General features: G+C 37.4%; 1 protein-coding gene and 2 pseudogenes across 7 annotated transcripts in view; 1 reads left to right on the top strand and 2 right to left on the bottom strand.

The window, feature by feature from the left end:
- Positions 1 to 16029, top strand: part of LOC124985172 (carboxyl-terminal PDZ ligand of neuronal nitric oxide synthase protein-like) — a 330263-nt gene that overhangs the window by 45349 nt on the left and 268885 nt on the right. Inside the window, exon 1 of one of the 7 annotated variants that reach the window (XM_047553697.1) lies at positions 6731 to 6784. The exons of the other annotated variants lie outside the window; for them this stretch is intronic. The gene's annotated coding sequence lies outside the window, so the exon portion shown is untranslated. Of the gene's footprint in view, positions 1 to 6730; positions 6785 to 16029 lie in introns of those variants that run through there. 7 annotated transcript variants of the gene reach the window in all.
- On the bottom strand, positions 3543 to 3967 carry LOC124985206 (39S ribosomal protein L42, mitochondrial-like; annotated as a pseudogene).
- LOC124988410 (60S ribosomal protein L39-like) lies at positions 4455 to 15722 on the bottom strand (annotated as a pseudogene).

Below are 16029 nucleotides of genomic sequence, written 5' to 3'. Positions count from 1 at the left end.
TAGGTATATGTATATACATATGTATGGGATGCATACATGTGTGCATATGTGTACAAATCAAGATACTTTAACCTTTAGCCAAATAGTTATTTCATTTCAGGATCTATCCTAAAGCAATAGCCTAAATTAGGTAAAATATTTTGTGTCTTATGTCTTTCTATTCATTACTGTTTTGTTTGTGATAATGAAAAGTGGAAGGATGGCTCAAATGTTCACATTTGAGGAACTGTTATACAAGTGACAATGCATTTAAAAGACGTAAATTTGTACAGTCATCACACTTGTTGACAAATAGGAAAACAAGGAAAGGGCTGGGAATCTGGTGTAGGACAGGGAGAGAAAATGCTTTCAGATTCCCCCTACACCTTTTTGCACATACTTCTCCATATTATCCATGTATGATTCTTTCTAGAATTGTTCCTTTATCTCCCCACTCCCAACAGCTTCCTCAGCAATCTGTTGCTACCCAGATTGTTGTGAAGTGTTGGTGCCTTTTTGTTCCTTCATCCTGAAGTCCTCTCTTTTGGATAAAAGTTCTTTCTTCAGGGGGAAGAGGGGGGTACTAGGTTTTGAACCAGGAGCACTGTATTACTACACCCCCAGCCCTTTTATTTTTTGTTTTCAGACAGGGTCTCCATAAGTTGTCAAGGATGGCCTCAAATTTGCAGTCCTCCTGCCTAACCTCCTGAGTCACTGGGCTTGGACACAAGTTCTAAAAAGAACCCTATGCTCTGTTATTTGTGTCTACCTATATCTGCAGAAGCAGAGTTCCATATTGGGGTGTATCTGTATGTGCATATGTGTGTCAGGGATTGGAAGATACCTTTCTTTTTAATAACTTAGCACTTTAGAACTTTTTCCATCTGAAGCACTGCCTTTGATAGGGGTAGACTCACCAGTTCACAGAGTTTGAAAGAGAATTTAGTCCAACCTTCTCATTTCACAGAAGAGGAAACTGAGGCTAACTGATATGCCCCAAATCTCATGAAGCTGGTGGTAAGGGATTTTTCACTTTTTAGAGGGGCAAGGTGAAGGATGGTGGCCTTGTCCTTTATGAGTTCTTTGACTTTGGGCAAATCATCTCCCGAGAGTCTCACTAGGTGCATTTGTAAACTGAGAAGACTGTGTAAATTGTTTAGTTCCATGTCTGACATGTTAAGTGCTCAGCAAATGTGAACTATTATAATCAACAGAAGTAACAATAATATTACCAATAATTACTTATATTTATTTTTTTACCTTAGAGAAAGGACTATTACTTCTGTAATTCTGTAATCAGGACTGTCTTAGGAAGTAGAACCTCACCTCTTTAGGTGGGATAATTGTTTAGATAATGTCCCCTCCTGGGGGATATAAAGCAATAATTGAATATTTGCACTTAGAGCAGAATAACCTATTTCTACACAGTTAAGGTCCTTTGAAGCAAGCACATCACAATGTAGGTGAACCTTTATTTTAAGATAATCTAGTATTTAAAAGCTGGAACTTATCAACAGATAAATTAGGTGATTAATGTAATTATAAAATGACCCCTCAATTTACAAAAGAATTAGCTTCAAGGTGTATTTAAGTAGAGAAGCTTCCATTGAATGTTACAAGACTATTTGCTGACAGGTTTCTCCCTGTATAGTAATTAATGATATGAAAATGGTGTACCAACTGCAAATGTAGTGGTAGAATACTTGTCTGGCATGTACAAGGTGTTGGGTTCAATCCCTAGCACACACCCTCACCATTGGAATAAAAGAAGACATATGTAATCTGTTGTTGAGGTAAAATTGTCTTCTAATGATAAAAGTATCCAGAAGCAGTACTTTAAAACATCATCAATGTTAGCCAGGTGCTGTGGTATGTCCCATAAGACTAGTTTCTCCAAGGCAGAAGGATCTATCACTTGAGCCCAAGAGTTCAAGGCTAGCCTGGGCAACACTTAAAAAAAAAAGTTTAATAATTCCCAGAGCTACGCTGGGCTCAGTGGTTCATGGCCTGTAACCCTAGTGGCTTGGGAAACTGAGGCAGAAGGATGGTAAATTCAAAGTGAGCCTCAGCAATTTAATGAGGCCCTGAGCAACTTAGCAAGACCCTGTCTTTAAATAAAAAAGCAATAAAATAAAATAGAAAGGGCTGGGGATGTATGTGGCTTAGTAGTTAAGTGCTTCTGGGTTCAATTTCTGGTACTGAAAAAGAAAAAAAGAAGGGATAATTCCCAGAGCCAAAAAGTGCAGCAATGTAGGGCTAGAGTTACAACTTAGTACTTGGGTACTTGCCTAACATGTGAAAGTCCCTGGTTCAATCCCTAATACTGGAAAGAAGAAAATAAAAAGTACAATATGTGTATGCTGTCTGGTGGGCATATAACAGAGTAAAAAATAGTATTTAAGCTTTATTCCACAAAAGGTTGTTAATAAATAATTTTTTCAAGGTCATTGTACAATGCATAGTAGCAGATCTTTGGGAGATGTATTTTAAGAACTTTTTATTATGAAAAATTATGAAGTATGTATAAGCAGAGAATAAATTATGAACTCCCAAACACTTGTAACCAAAATTCAGTTGGTTTTAAGATTTTGCCATATTTGCTTTATCTATTTATTGCTTTCTTTTGTTGAAATTAATGTAGATCATGAGATCATGTTATTTCACCACTGTTCACTTGAATGTTCATTTCCATAAAAATGTAGACATTTTAGTGTACACCTAAGAAAATTAACAGAAAATCCTTATACCCAGTCATTAGTTAAATTTCCCCTACTCTCTTCAAATTGTCTTCTGTCACTTGGTTTGTTGGAATCAGGATTCGAATGCAGTCCACGTGCAGCTTTGGGTGGTCCTAACTCAGCATTCTTATCCTGAATCAGGCATGCTCCTGTCAATTTGACTGAAGAAACTGACTCAGTTGTCTGCTAGGATGTCCGACTTTGTGGATTTGCCTTACCTTTCCTCCCACCCCCGCAAGAATTATAAACACATAGATATCGATGCAATCCACATGTTTCAATAACTTTACAATTTTTCATCATTAAAATTAAAATTTTTAAATTTTTAAAATTTATTTTGGCAGTACTGGGGATTGAACTTAGGGGTACTCTTACCACTGAGCTATATCCCCAGGGCTTTTTATTTTTTGAGACAGGGTCTTTCTGAGTTTCCCAGGCTGGTCTTGAACTTGCCATCCTTCTGCCTTAGCCTCCTGACTTACTGGGAATATATGCATGCACCACCACACCTGGCAAACTTTTAAAATTTTATGTCCATGTATTTTTCTTTTATTGAAAAACTTTGTTCTTATCAACATTAAAATTAGTTATTAGTTATATGTTTTATCTTACAGTATGTATAGAATAGCTTAAAAATAACATCAATATTGCTGCCAACTAAACCTAATAAATTTTAACTTATTGCAGTTTTCTTTTTAGCATATGAAAAGACATTTTATCATTATTATTTTACCATATATTGATGGTTACACCAGATTGCATTTGCTCAAATGGCAAATGAGAAACAGGGTAACTTTGTCTTTGATTCTCCCAAGGACCTCAATCTCATCGGTCTTTCAGAAGATTCAGTTTCTTACTGTGATACTGTACATGAGGATTACCAATGATTCTTAGTAGTGAAAGAGCATTTCATTAAGTTTTTCTATCATGGTCCCTTGCTCAAGGTGTTCACCTTTTTCTTCTAATCTGGTTTTCCATACTTGACCCTGTGTTTCTTCATTATTGTGTACAGGATCTGGTCAAGGGATAAGTTTTCTGTGTTCATATGGAATATCCACAGAAGGGTGGTTGCATACTATCACCCTGCTATCAAATGTCAAAGTGAGCTCTACTTTGCAATTATAGTCATGTGGAAGAGAAGACTATGTGGATTTATGACAAACATAAGGTAAAGCTTTGTTTTAGACTAGAACTAAATGCTTCAAGATAGTTCTCTTTGATAACATTCATTTTGATGCTGCTACTGCCATGGTGTCATGAGATGATTATCAGGCGGTATGATAAAAGATGTTTTGAAGAGAAACTGCCTTTAAAATCTGCTTCTAGGCATGCCAGTTTTCATTCCATGAGACTTCCATGTTATCTCTGTTCATAGAACGTATTCCACAAAGTATTCTATAAGGTATTTATTGTCAAAATGCTGTGTTCTAAAGATCTTCGAAGATGATTATCTATGCATCCTTATGTCACCAATGTGAAATACTGGTAGGCTCATGTGTTTTCAATTTTCCATTTTTTAGAGATTTTTATTATTTATTTTTAGTTTTCCAAATGTTTTACATATTTATTACTGAACCAACCAAAACCAGTACTACAGCACCTTTGTAATAAAGAAAGCTCATATTCCCAGTTAAGTATTCTCAACTGTTCAGATAGTGAGGACATTTTCACCTTCAGGAGACAAGGTAATCACAACATTGATAGAGCATAAATATGTATGATGTTTCATATAATTCTTTATAGACCCAGCTTGGTTCTCCTCCAATGTCTTCTCTTGAAATCATACCTGATTTTATTACCAGTTTTCATTTGAAACCACTGGGGAATGGAACAATTTTGCTTTTATTTCTTGGCCGGGAATCACTTGATCTTAGAAGTCTTATGAGAAGATGTGGTGAGGAACTGAATCAAGCACATGTACCACAATGGCCAAAAAGAGGCGAAGAATTTTTATTTTTTGAGACAGTCTTGAGGTCTTGCTGTGTTGTCCAGGTAGGCCTTGAATTCAAGAATATAAGCATGTGCCACTGTGCCTGGATTCAATTTTTATTGAGTTTTTAAAAAGTTAATAATTTTTTGAACATCTAAAATAAATGGTTCCATCACCTATGTGCCCATCAGTGGATGAATGGACAAAGAAAATGTGGTATATATACACAATGGAGTTTTATTTATTCATGAAGAAGAATGAAATTATGTAATTTACAGGAAAATGGATGGAACTTAAGAACACTTAAGTAAAGTAAGTCAAACTCAGAAAGACAAGGGTCATATGTTTTCTTTCATACATAGTAGCTAGAAAGGAAAAAGAAAAAGAAAGGTAGAGGCAGGAACTCATGAAAATTGAAGGGAGAGCAGTAGAGGAATGGGACCAGGGGGATGGAGGAGTGGTGAAATAAAGAAATACTGGGGAATGATACTGGCCAAATTATATTGCTATATTGTGTGCATGTACGAATATGTAACAACAAACCCCACCATTATGTACAAGTATAATATACCAATAAAAACATGGAAAAATATGCGTTTCCAAATTTAAAGCTATTAACATGGTATATTCATGGTATATACTCTCTACTTTGTTCCTCCCTCACCCTTGATCATTTCAGTGTTTCTCTTTTGCAAATGTAAAATATTTTCATTTCCTTCCTAAACCTCTACATAAAGAACATACTATAGGGCTGGGGTTATGGTTCAGTTGGTAGAGTGCTTGCCTTGCAAGCACAAGGCCCTGGGTTCAAACCCCAACACCGCAAAAAAAAAAAAAAAAAAGAACATACTATATTCACTATTCTGCGTTTTTAAAATTTTGAATTCACTTCAAACATACAGAACTGTTGCAAAATAGAAAAAAACTTGTTATCCCCTACCCCAACCATGTACACTATTTATATAAGAAAAAAAAATTTAAAAATTAAAATAGTGCAGTAAACCTCTACCTATAATATTCACCATCTTGGCTCACCAGTTTTCAATAAGCTTGCCACATATGTGTTATATCTGTTTACACACATATACAATTTCATTCTATTTATAAATGGTAGAAATTGTGGCACTTTATCATTAAACACATATGATACATGTCATAAAAATAAGTTAGATCTCTATGTAATTACAACATTATCACACCAGAAATTAATTATTTTCTTATGGTACATTTCTTTCTTTTTGTTATACTTTTATGTAGCTGTATGCTTTTATATAAGTAAATTTTTCAATCTTTTATGTCTAGAGTTTGAAGCACAGCAAGATTTTTCTCACATGTAGGACATAAAGAAAATTGTCTGTTTTCTATTAGTGCATAGAGGATTTTATTTGTTTTAAAAAATTTGAGATTTCTCACGTATCTGATTTTATTCTAACGTATGTGAGGCACAAATTTAATTTTATAGTTTTCTAAATAGCAATTCAGTTTTCCAAACACTATTTATTACATTAATTTCCCCTCCACTTATTGGAAATACTGCTTTATTATACACTACATTTCCATATGCACTTGGAATTTTTTATACTTTCCATTATGTTGCATTATCTGTCCCTGGGGACATATTCATTCTGTTGAATTGTTATTTCAATTCACTCAACAATCTCTGTTCTCCTGTGGCTTAATTCTGATCACTAAGTATTCATTCTTCATACATATTTACAAAAACTTTATCATGGCAGAATGAAATATTCAACATTATATTAAATATTAATAATTTTCTTCATTATTCAACACTTCTTAATGAAAAATCCTCAAAAATATTTGTATTCCAAAACTTATGTTTTTTTCTAATCTTCTATATTTAAAAGAAATAAATTTTCCTACTTTTCCATTATCTTTTTTATTCTTCCTCTTCTTATTCACAATATTGATGTTTATGTGTATACTATTTGTAAGGTAATTTGTTTGCATAGAGCAGCATATAAATTATATAAATGGAGAAATTTTCTTCCACAATTGACCCCTGTTTTCTCTTACTTTAGAATTTTCTGAACTGCCAGCAATCAGCTGCTGGCCTGTGAGGCCAGCTTTGGACTTCCCTGTCAGCTGGTTAGTTTGATGACTGTTGAGTCACTCAAGGGTGGGTACCAATGAATCTATTTTTTTTTTTAAATAGTCTTAGGAGATTCTCATTTGACTGTGATAACTCTGGATTAGTTTCCCCTTTTCTCTGCACACACAGATTCACAAGGAGTTGAAGAAATACATTTTCATATACTAAATATATTGATTTTTGTGAATGTTCTTGTCATCTCATGCCAAGGTGCTTTGGATCTCCAGTGAAACTTGTTTCTCTTTTATTGTCTGCATTTTCTGTGTGTTCATGTCTCCCCTAAGACATAGTTTAAGGCTTGATCTGCCCATTGTAGCTCTCTGTGTTCTATCTCCCTCAGAATTCTCCATCCTCTCATTTGACCCATGGCCACACATGCCTGGTGTTGTTGTGTACCTGTTTTCTCTAGATCACCTTCCTTTAATTAAATAAGACTGGTCTCTTTGCTATTCAACTTCATTTAAAAAAAAATCCATTACCCACTAGACTATGGTATATATTTCCTATTCTGCTCCAACCAGTGCTTTTGTCACTGCTAGAAGTATACAATATCCTTTCCCACGTCTTTGCTTGTCATGTTTTCCCTGCCTGAATATCCTAATTGGCTCAGATCAAACATGGCATCCTCTGATATCATCCCTGATCTCTGCTCCATAAGCAAATTGTGCTATCCTTTTGGAGCCCTTAATATATTGATGCAGTTCTTCTTGCATCTGTGAGCTCCTTTGAGGTTGATGATTCTAAACAGCTCTATTTCTTGGTGATCTTGGTGTTGGGTCCATGGCAGGCACTTACCATATGCTGAAAAAAAGAGTGAGGCCAAATCTTTCCCAGTCAGCAGGACACTGCTAGTCTTGTTCCAACCCCATAAAGAATCCGCCTCCCTCCTTGTGACGTAGGCAGTGTTTAGAGAGTTTACGTACAGCTGAATACAGTATCATGTTTACAGTGCCTGTGATTTTATGTATGCATATTGATTTTTCTATCTAAATTGTATGTCTCTTGAGGGCAGGTACCTAATTCACACAGTAATGAATATGCTTAATAAATTGCTTGGGATTAACACATACTTGTTGACTGAGCTGTAATATATAGGGGATATGCTATTTAGACTTTGTATCTCTCTTAGTACCCGATTGAATGCTGCATTGTAGAAATAACAACTGCTACCATCCATTGAGCTCCTGTTCTAGGGGTTTTACAACTCTTTCTGATAATGGTTATTATAGCAATTGTCCTATGAGGAAGGTGGCATTTATTTCATTTCGCAGATGAGAAAACAAAGGCACAGAGAGGGTTAAGTAACTGATTTAAGGTCTTTAAATCTTTAAGTGGCAGAATGGTGCTTTGAATCCAGATTTTTCTGACTTTAGATACCCCAGTGCTTAATAACAAATATGGGAGTGAGTTTTTACTTCTCTTACAGAATTACTTGCGGTACTTTGTAGCTATTATATTTGTGTGTGTATGTTGGGTGGAGGGGGCATTCTAGGAATTTGACCCCTGATATGCAAGTGCTCCACTAACTGAGGTACATCCTCAAGCCCTTTTTATTTTAGTTTTGAGATATGATCTTGCTAAGTTCCCCAGATCGACCTTGAACTTGTGATCCTCTTACCTCAGCCTTCCAAGTACCTGGGATTTCTAGCATGCACCACTGCACCTGGCTTACACCTAGAAGGTTCTTTTGCTTACTCTTCAAAAACTGCTTATCAGCTTTGGTACTGTAGGTATTGAGTATTCAGCCACTCTGTGCAATTTCTCAGTTAATATCCACATCACTATTCTGATACTTGCTGAAAACTCTGTCTTTGCCGCCTCCAAAGAATAGGAAGAACAGACAAATATGTTAGACTGTCTCTGCTGTGGTTTTTATCATGGTAAGACATTGATGGGGGAACAACTTTTCCAGAAGCTCTCTTTTAAGAGAGCCAGAATGAGACGCTTGAGAGATCAACTAGTCTAGCGTCTCCAAACCTGACTTTGGGGTCAGCTTCATCAGGCAGGTACCACATTGGTTATATTAGAATAAAAACCATGCCCAGTGTGTACCATACATTTTTTGGGTAAATGAATTGCTAATCATCAGAATCACCTAAGATGTTAACAAAAATAATATCAATTCTCAGGCTTCATTCTAGACCTAACAGATTAAGATATTCTGGATGGGGATTAAGTAGGTTCTGGGAGTCCAAATTTGTTACCTAAAAATTAGTTCCTCTCCATTTTTTAATAAGAGAAAGTTGAGCTGGGTGTGATGGTGCACACCTGTAATCCCAGCAATTTGGGAGGCTGAGGCAGGAGAATTACAAGTTCAAAGTCAGTCAGGGCAACTTAGTGAGACCCTGTTTCAACATACCAAATAAAAAGGACTGGGGATGTAGCTCAGGGATAAAGCACCCCTGGATTCAGTCCCCTGTACTTGAGTGAGACACCCCCGCCCCACACTGACTGACTAAATTAGGGAAACATTTGGTAAAACAGTTGTAAAAAATGCTTTCCTTTTTTTCTTACAATTTTCTGCAACTGGAGGAGTTTCCTCCTCAAACTTCTTGCGTGAGGGTGGGGTCAGTGAATGTAATAGAAAGTGTGTGCTTTCAGGACTTGTGTGTATTTTGTATTTGATTGAATGTTTGAGTGCCTGCTTGCGTTCTATGTTAGGTACTAGATGTGGGGGTTCAAGGTATCTCTTTCATCTTGGGGACTCTTAGTGGAGAATCAAATATATAAGCAAATAATTTCATTAAAATGCACCTCATTATGCAGTGACAGTGCACAGTAGGGCATAAAGGGATCATGGCAGAGATAGTAGGGTCTTCTACTTACTGTTGAGATAGGTGGGTCAGAAACAGGTCTGTGATTTCCCCTGGAAAAAGACTTCTTGTTTCATTTGGTAAACAGAGTGATCCAAAGTGCTGTGTCCTTGCAGGGACATTTCCTTGGGATATTGGAAAGTATTCAAAGGTGATTTGATTTATCTGCAGTCTAAGCTCAGCAAAAGCAACCCTTTTATAAGGACCTCTTGGATCATTCTGTGGACTCCAGTGGTATCTGGTGACATCTTTTTTTGGATGTGATTAAGGTAAAGAGAAGAGGAATAAGTTTTTAGTTCTTGTACCACTTGAAACTGTGGGCAGATATCTAAATTTCTCTAATCCTTAGGCTTCTCACCTGTGAAACAGAGGTGGCAGTGTTGTTTGCTTGTGTTGTGGGATTGTCACCAGGATCAAATGAGATAATGCATGAATATACTTTGAAACTATAAACTGCACAAGAAAGAGTTCCTTAAGTAACTGTCAAGAATTCTAATTTATGATTACACAAATGGTATGCCTTTACTCCTTGTACAAACAGAGAAACAACATGTATTCCATTTGTTTACAATAAAAAAAAAGAGGAAAAAAAAGAATTCTAATTAGGTGGTAATGGCACATAGATCTCAGACACATGATCCCCAGGTCTGTGTGGGAAGGAGGCTGAAATATTCTGATCCTGGAGGAGGATTATAGGAAGTTTCAAAGTATACTTCCTAGAGGGGAAGGTTGTGGGGCACCCGATTCTGCCAAATACTGAGTTTACTCAACAAATGCAATGTTCCTTCTCTTCAAAAGTGATGGTATCCTCAGATTTTTTGGGAAGGTGGAGCATATTGGAAAAAGAATAAATCATTTACGACTTATGCCTTCCTAGGCAAAGGAATTCAAGGGAGGCTTATGAGGGAGATTTATATCTGGGGAGATTAGGATGAATAGATGCAAAAGGATGATAGTAGGTAATATAATCTTATTTCTACCTCTATCATATCATAGGGGAAATGATCTTGGTAGAAATATGTTAAGAAAAAACAGGTTCCTCCCTGAGCTGTAGGTGTGGTGGAACTCAGGAGAATTGCCTTTAGATACAATTACCTGATGAGGTGAGATCACAGGAATGGGACAATTATTATTTAATGATAGCACTTAATAATTGTTCAACTTAATCTCAGCTCATTAAAGCAATATAGAAAGTGGTGGTAAACGTGTTCTGAAACTCTGTCATTGGTATAAAATATTCTACTGATGACTTAATGGGAATCTAGAGTAGAGCTTCTCAACCCACGTCTTCATATTGATTCCTTCAGTTCCATGAGGCCAATAGTGTCCTCACCTGGCCTCTGAACTCCTTTAGTTTATCCTGGTTAGCAGTGCTGTGGGTGCCATAGGGGGAAAAGATCTGTTTAGAACCAGAGGTCTCTTGTTGAGATTCCTCATTTTCCCTGATGTGCCCTGGTTTCTTGGTTTTCTCTGACTATTCTGTCTGAGCTACACACTTTCTTGTCCTTTCCTTTGTCATCTCTTTTGGTTTTATATGTAATTGGAGCTTCTGTATCAATAAGGCCCAGAGTGATAGTAATTGATGGAATACTTCAATATCACATATTGGCTGAGCTATTTGGGTCCATGGCTTTAGATCCTTCTGAGTTCATTCTGCAGCAGCCATTTACCTAAAATATTTTCAGGTATGTGCTTATTGTATTAGTCCACCTAATTTGTGGATTTGCTCTTTGCCATTTGGAATTAAATTGTAATAGCATTATTTTATTAGATGCTCTATAATGATACACCTTCCTAACTTGCCCCAGAAATCTTTTCAGTCTCACTAAACATTTTGTCATATTTTAGCCCTCAGTTACTCCTTGTCTATCTAATTTATTGTGCACCCCTCTTCCTAGTACTGAGGATCAAACCCAGGGGTTGCTACCACTGAATTATATCCCAAACACTTTTTTAAAAAATTGTAATTTTGAGACAGGATCTCCCAAAGTTGCTGCAGCTGGTCTTGAACTTTCAATCCTCCTTCCTCAGCCTCCTGAGTTACTGTGTTTACAGGCATGTGCCACAGTGCCCAGTTTATCTATTCTTGATAAGAACCAGTTCCGATATGGTTCACATTCTTCTTGCTTACCAGGGTACCCCAACCCAGAGACCATTTTCTCTTAGACTCTATAAATAGGGTCATACTATCTTGTTGTTTTATTGTTCTAAAAAGTGTGATATTTTATATGAACTAGGTCTTAGAACCATTTCTTCTTTTTATAATTTGTCAGCCATATAAAATGTTGGTCTTTTTATTCTTTTATATGATAGATTAAGCTGTCAATTTTATCTTCTGGCTGACTCATAGGTTGTTAGCATTCTGTTGTGGCATGGGTGGTCTTTATCATTTTTTAAAAATATTTTCTTAGTTGTCAATAAACGTTTATTTTTTTTAAGTGCTGAGACTTGAACCCAGTGCCCCACACATGCCAGGCAAGTACTCCACCACTGAGCCACAATCCCATTTTTATTGGAGTATTTTATAAAACACCACCCAAGAAATATGTTGGAACTGGTATTTATTGTCTTAATCTTGTTGTCTGAATTGAGAAGTTGCTAACTAAATGTTTTCTCCAGCTTTTCCTTAATTGCAGTGTGGTTAATTCCTCTCAACTGCAGGAAGCCAAGGTATTTATAGATTGTTGTTATTTTTGTGGTCGGTAGAAGTAATCAGCATTCACTGAGTGCCAAGAACATGCTTGGCATGAAGGAGAACATAGAATTAAATCCAGTTCCTGTCCTGTGAACTTGATGTGAGATGAGCTAAACTGGGAGGAGGGAAGGAAGAGAATAAATTTTCACAAAATTGTCTCTTCTAATAAGGGAAGAAAATGAATTTCAGTTCAAAAGGACATTTTAGGAATTTAACTAAATGGGATAAAACACAGGTGACAGTCATCAAAACAACATTTATGCTAAATTACACAAATCTGAGGACTGAGTCATTGCAAGCCTAGATATAATGGATCACTTACCTCAAAGCAAACCTGTAGAGGTATAAGTGGGGGAGGAGAGAAAGGAAAGGGAGGAAAAAGTGGAGGTACATTTGGTGGAAGGTTAAAGGAATCCTTAAACTCATTCATCTCCCTCCCCAGTGACCATATCTGACCTGTTTTCCAGACTGTCCCTGTTACTTCCCAGATATCCCCTCATCCTGTCCACGATTCTTTTGCTCTGGCTTGGGTCCTCTTTATCTCTCACTGACCTCTCATTTTGCCCCTAAAATCCATCATCTGTGAAGGAGCTATGTACATCTGATCAAAGTTTGTTGCTCAGAATCCTTAAATAGCTGCCTGTCACTTAGAGTAGCAATACAAGACCCTTGTGTCCTAACCTCATTTGCCTGTTCACCTTCATCTCACCAGTTATAGGCCATGTAGCATCTGGACACACCAGCAGGTTTTGCTGTCTCTGTGCATGCTATGTTCTGCCTAGAGAGGTCCCTTTCCTCTGTTTCCATCCAACAGCAACAACTCATTCTTCAGGTTCAAAAATCATCTCCTTTGTGAACACTTCCAGCCTGCACTGGAGTGAATTAGGTGTTTGTCCTTCTGTGCTTGTGCTGGACTTTGTAGCTATCACCTCATTACAGCACTGACCCTAGTGCATTGTCATTGTTGAATTGTGCATCTGTCTTTCATGTGTACTGTTAATACTTAGAGGACAGGTGATATGTCTTTGTTCTTATGTCCTCAGTGGTAATGGTTGCTGGCTGAACTAAGGACTGGGTCATGTCAGGCTGCCAGTTTCTCAAGGGCAGTGTGTATATTGAGAGTTTGTAAAGATTTTTGATTTTTATCTACTGCAAGGGGGAAAGACAGGCTCTTGGAATCATGGGAAGATGAATTTATTTCTCATTCTGGAAGGGTTCCAGTACTGGAGGACAGGAACAGTTGGTACAAATGTCCTGGATTTGTGGATGTGATCTCAATGGGGGGACACCTGTTTCATCTTCAGAACTGGCATTTTCTTTGGACCCTGAGAAGAAGAAGCCTTCTGCATCTCCCAAGGGGGTGGCCAGGTCTATGCAGAGAGGTGGCAGACCCAGGTTTACTTTGTAATGCAATTACTGTCACCATCTGGGGATCTGCCTTAAAGCATAAAAATGTCTTGGACACTTCTGATCTCTGGAAACTGAGGGAGGATAACTGATTTTAAGACCAACAGTGGAAAACAGGCAGACCTACTTTTGAGAACACCAAAGACCTCACCCTAAATGAACTTTGTGCATGTAGTAGACTACATTTCACTTGATTTTTTCTTGTCACTTAAATTTGTGTAGGAAATTATATAAATGGACTTTTTTTTTTGAAGTGGCAACTCTAAATACTTTTTGCTTATTTGAAAAGTATTTCAAATTGGTATATACAATTTTGTGTGTGTGTGTGTGTGAGAGAGATTCTAGAAATTGAACCCAGGACTACTCTCCCACTGAACTACATCCAGAGCCCTTTTTATTTTTTATTTTGAGACAAGGCCTCACTACATTGCTGGAGTTGCCCTCCCACTTGTGATCTTTCTGCCTCAGCCTCCTGAGTTGCTGGAATTACAGGCATTTGCCAATGTGCCTGGCTACAACTATTGTTAATTACTATGGGGGATATGATGTAGATATATAGTATAATCTAGGATCCTAAGATTTTAGGAGTCTATGAAAGCTATGTTACATGAACAAGTGAAAACATGAAAACAAACTCAAGTTAAAATGATATCAATAAATGCTGTTGGTCTTTCTTCCGTGGAAGATACTGCTATAGGCTATAGTGGTCAGGGAGTATTCATAGAAAAGAAAGTGGGTTGAACAGGATCTTGAAGGTAGGTAGAATTTAAAGAGGTGAAATGAAGACAAGAGGTAGGAAAACAGCCAATGAGATGAGGGCCTTCATTAAATATGTATTTTCTTCAATTTATGACATAGATTTGATCAAATAAACTAAATGGGTTTATTTTTACATAAACCTGGGCTCATGATTCTCCCTACTCCTTTACCCTTGTCTAACCTCTTCTAATTCTTTGAATACTCATTATATATCCAGTCCTAGACTGGATACTAAAGAAGTGCAAGATGTCACCAATTTCTTTATGGGGCTTCAGCCTTGTAGATTGCCATATTCCATGAAGAAGTAGAAAACTGGCAGCAGTTTTTGGAAATGAAGATGTAAAATGAGAACTTCAGAGTCTGTCCCTATAGTCTGACATCTTGCTTTCTCATTTTCCCACTGCTTTCCAGTTGTGTTCTTTTTGCTTTTTTTTCTTCTTCTAGTTATAGAGGTAGGTAAATGGCTCTTCTTTCACCTTTTACAGATAGGAAACTTGTCAAGGCATTGGCCAGAGTTCAAGGAGACAAGCTGGTGGAAAAATCATAGTAAGATAGATTTGTGAGAAACTGATTAGTGGCTTCAAAGACCTGGGGATCATACATGTGTATACTGAGATTTGAACCCCATGGCTCTCTATCACTGAGCTATACATGCAGACTTTTTTATTTTGAGACAGGGTCTTGCTGTGTTTCCCAGGCTGGTCCCAAAGTCATGATTCTCCTGTCTTAGCCTCCTAAGTCATGGAGATTACAGGTGTACACCACCGTACCTGGCAAGATGTGTGTGTATGTGTGTGTGTGTGTGTGTGTGTGTCCTTTCTCTTCAATTGCTTCTCAGCTGGTCATAGTATTTAGGGAGCTGCCTTTGAGCAGACAGGAGAAGTACCTCTTGGCCTTTCCAGAATGAGTACTGCCCTTTAAAATATGTCCTGGTATTTTAGGCAGAGGTGGATGACATCAGGCCTACCAGGGTTTGGGTGGAGTACAGTAGCTGTGGGTCTGCTGCTGAGGAATCAGTGACTCATGTGCAAAGCACTTGAAGCTCACTTGCTCATGAAGTTTCTGAGATTCTAGTCAATCTGGTACTTGATCTTGAATTTCCATTTTACCTTCAGACCAGGTCCAGTAGACCTTGGTGTTAGTGATAAAAGTGGGAGCTGAGATTTAGAATCTGTTTTCCTTTGCTTATTTGGCTTTGCAATTGACAGACACAGCCACTTGAGTAAATTAGTAGGCAAAGCATGATTCATACTTGCACGTAGCCTCTTGCAGCAAGGTCACTTCCCGACATTTTTGATCCATCTATCTCCTCTTGATCAATTTCAGCCCTCAGTCACATTGATAAACACATTCAAATTCTGGGCCACTCCTGCCACTCCCAGAGCTGTTTGTCTGTCCTCTTCACCTCTGCAACATTATCGATTTGTCATTTGCTTGTAGTTTAACTGGATTTGGGTTGGTGTGTGACTCTGGAAGCTTTTCTATCTATTGATCTGAGTTAATAGCATCCATCACCATGGTTTCTAGGAGTACTGTATGATCAGCACAGTGTGTTTTTTCTAACCATTTATTTATTTATTTTTTTGTCATAATTTTGT

Source organism: Sciurus carolinensis, chromosome 1 (genome assembly GCF_902686445.1).
Source record: "Sciurus carolinensis chromosome 1, mSciCar1.2, whole genome shotgun sequence".
NCBI classification, from domain to species: Eukaryota; Metazoa; Chordata; class Mammalia; order Rodentia; family Sciuridae; genus Sciurus; species Sciurus carolinensis.
Note: the sequence above shows the minus strand (reverse complement) of the source record. Positions and strands in the feature narration are given on the sequence as shown.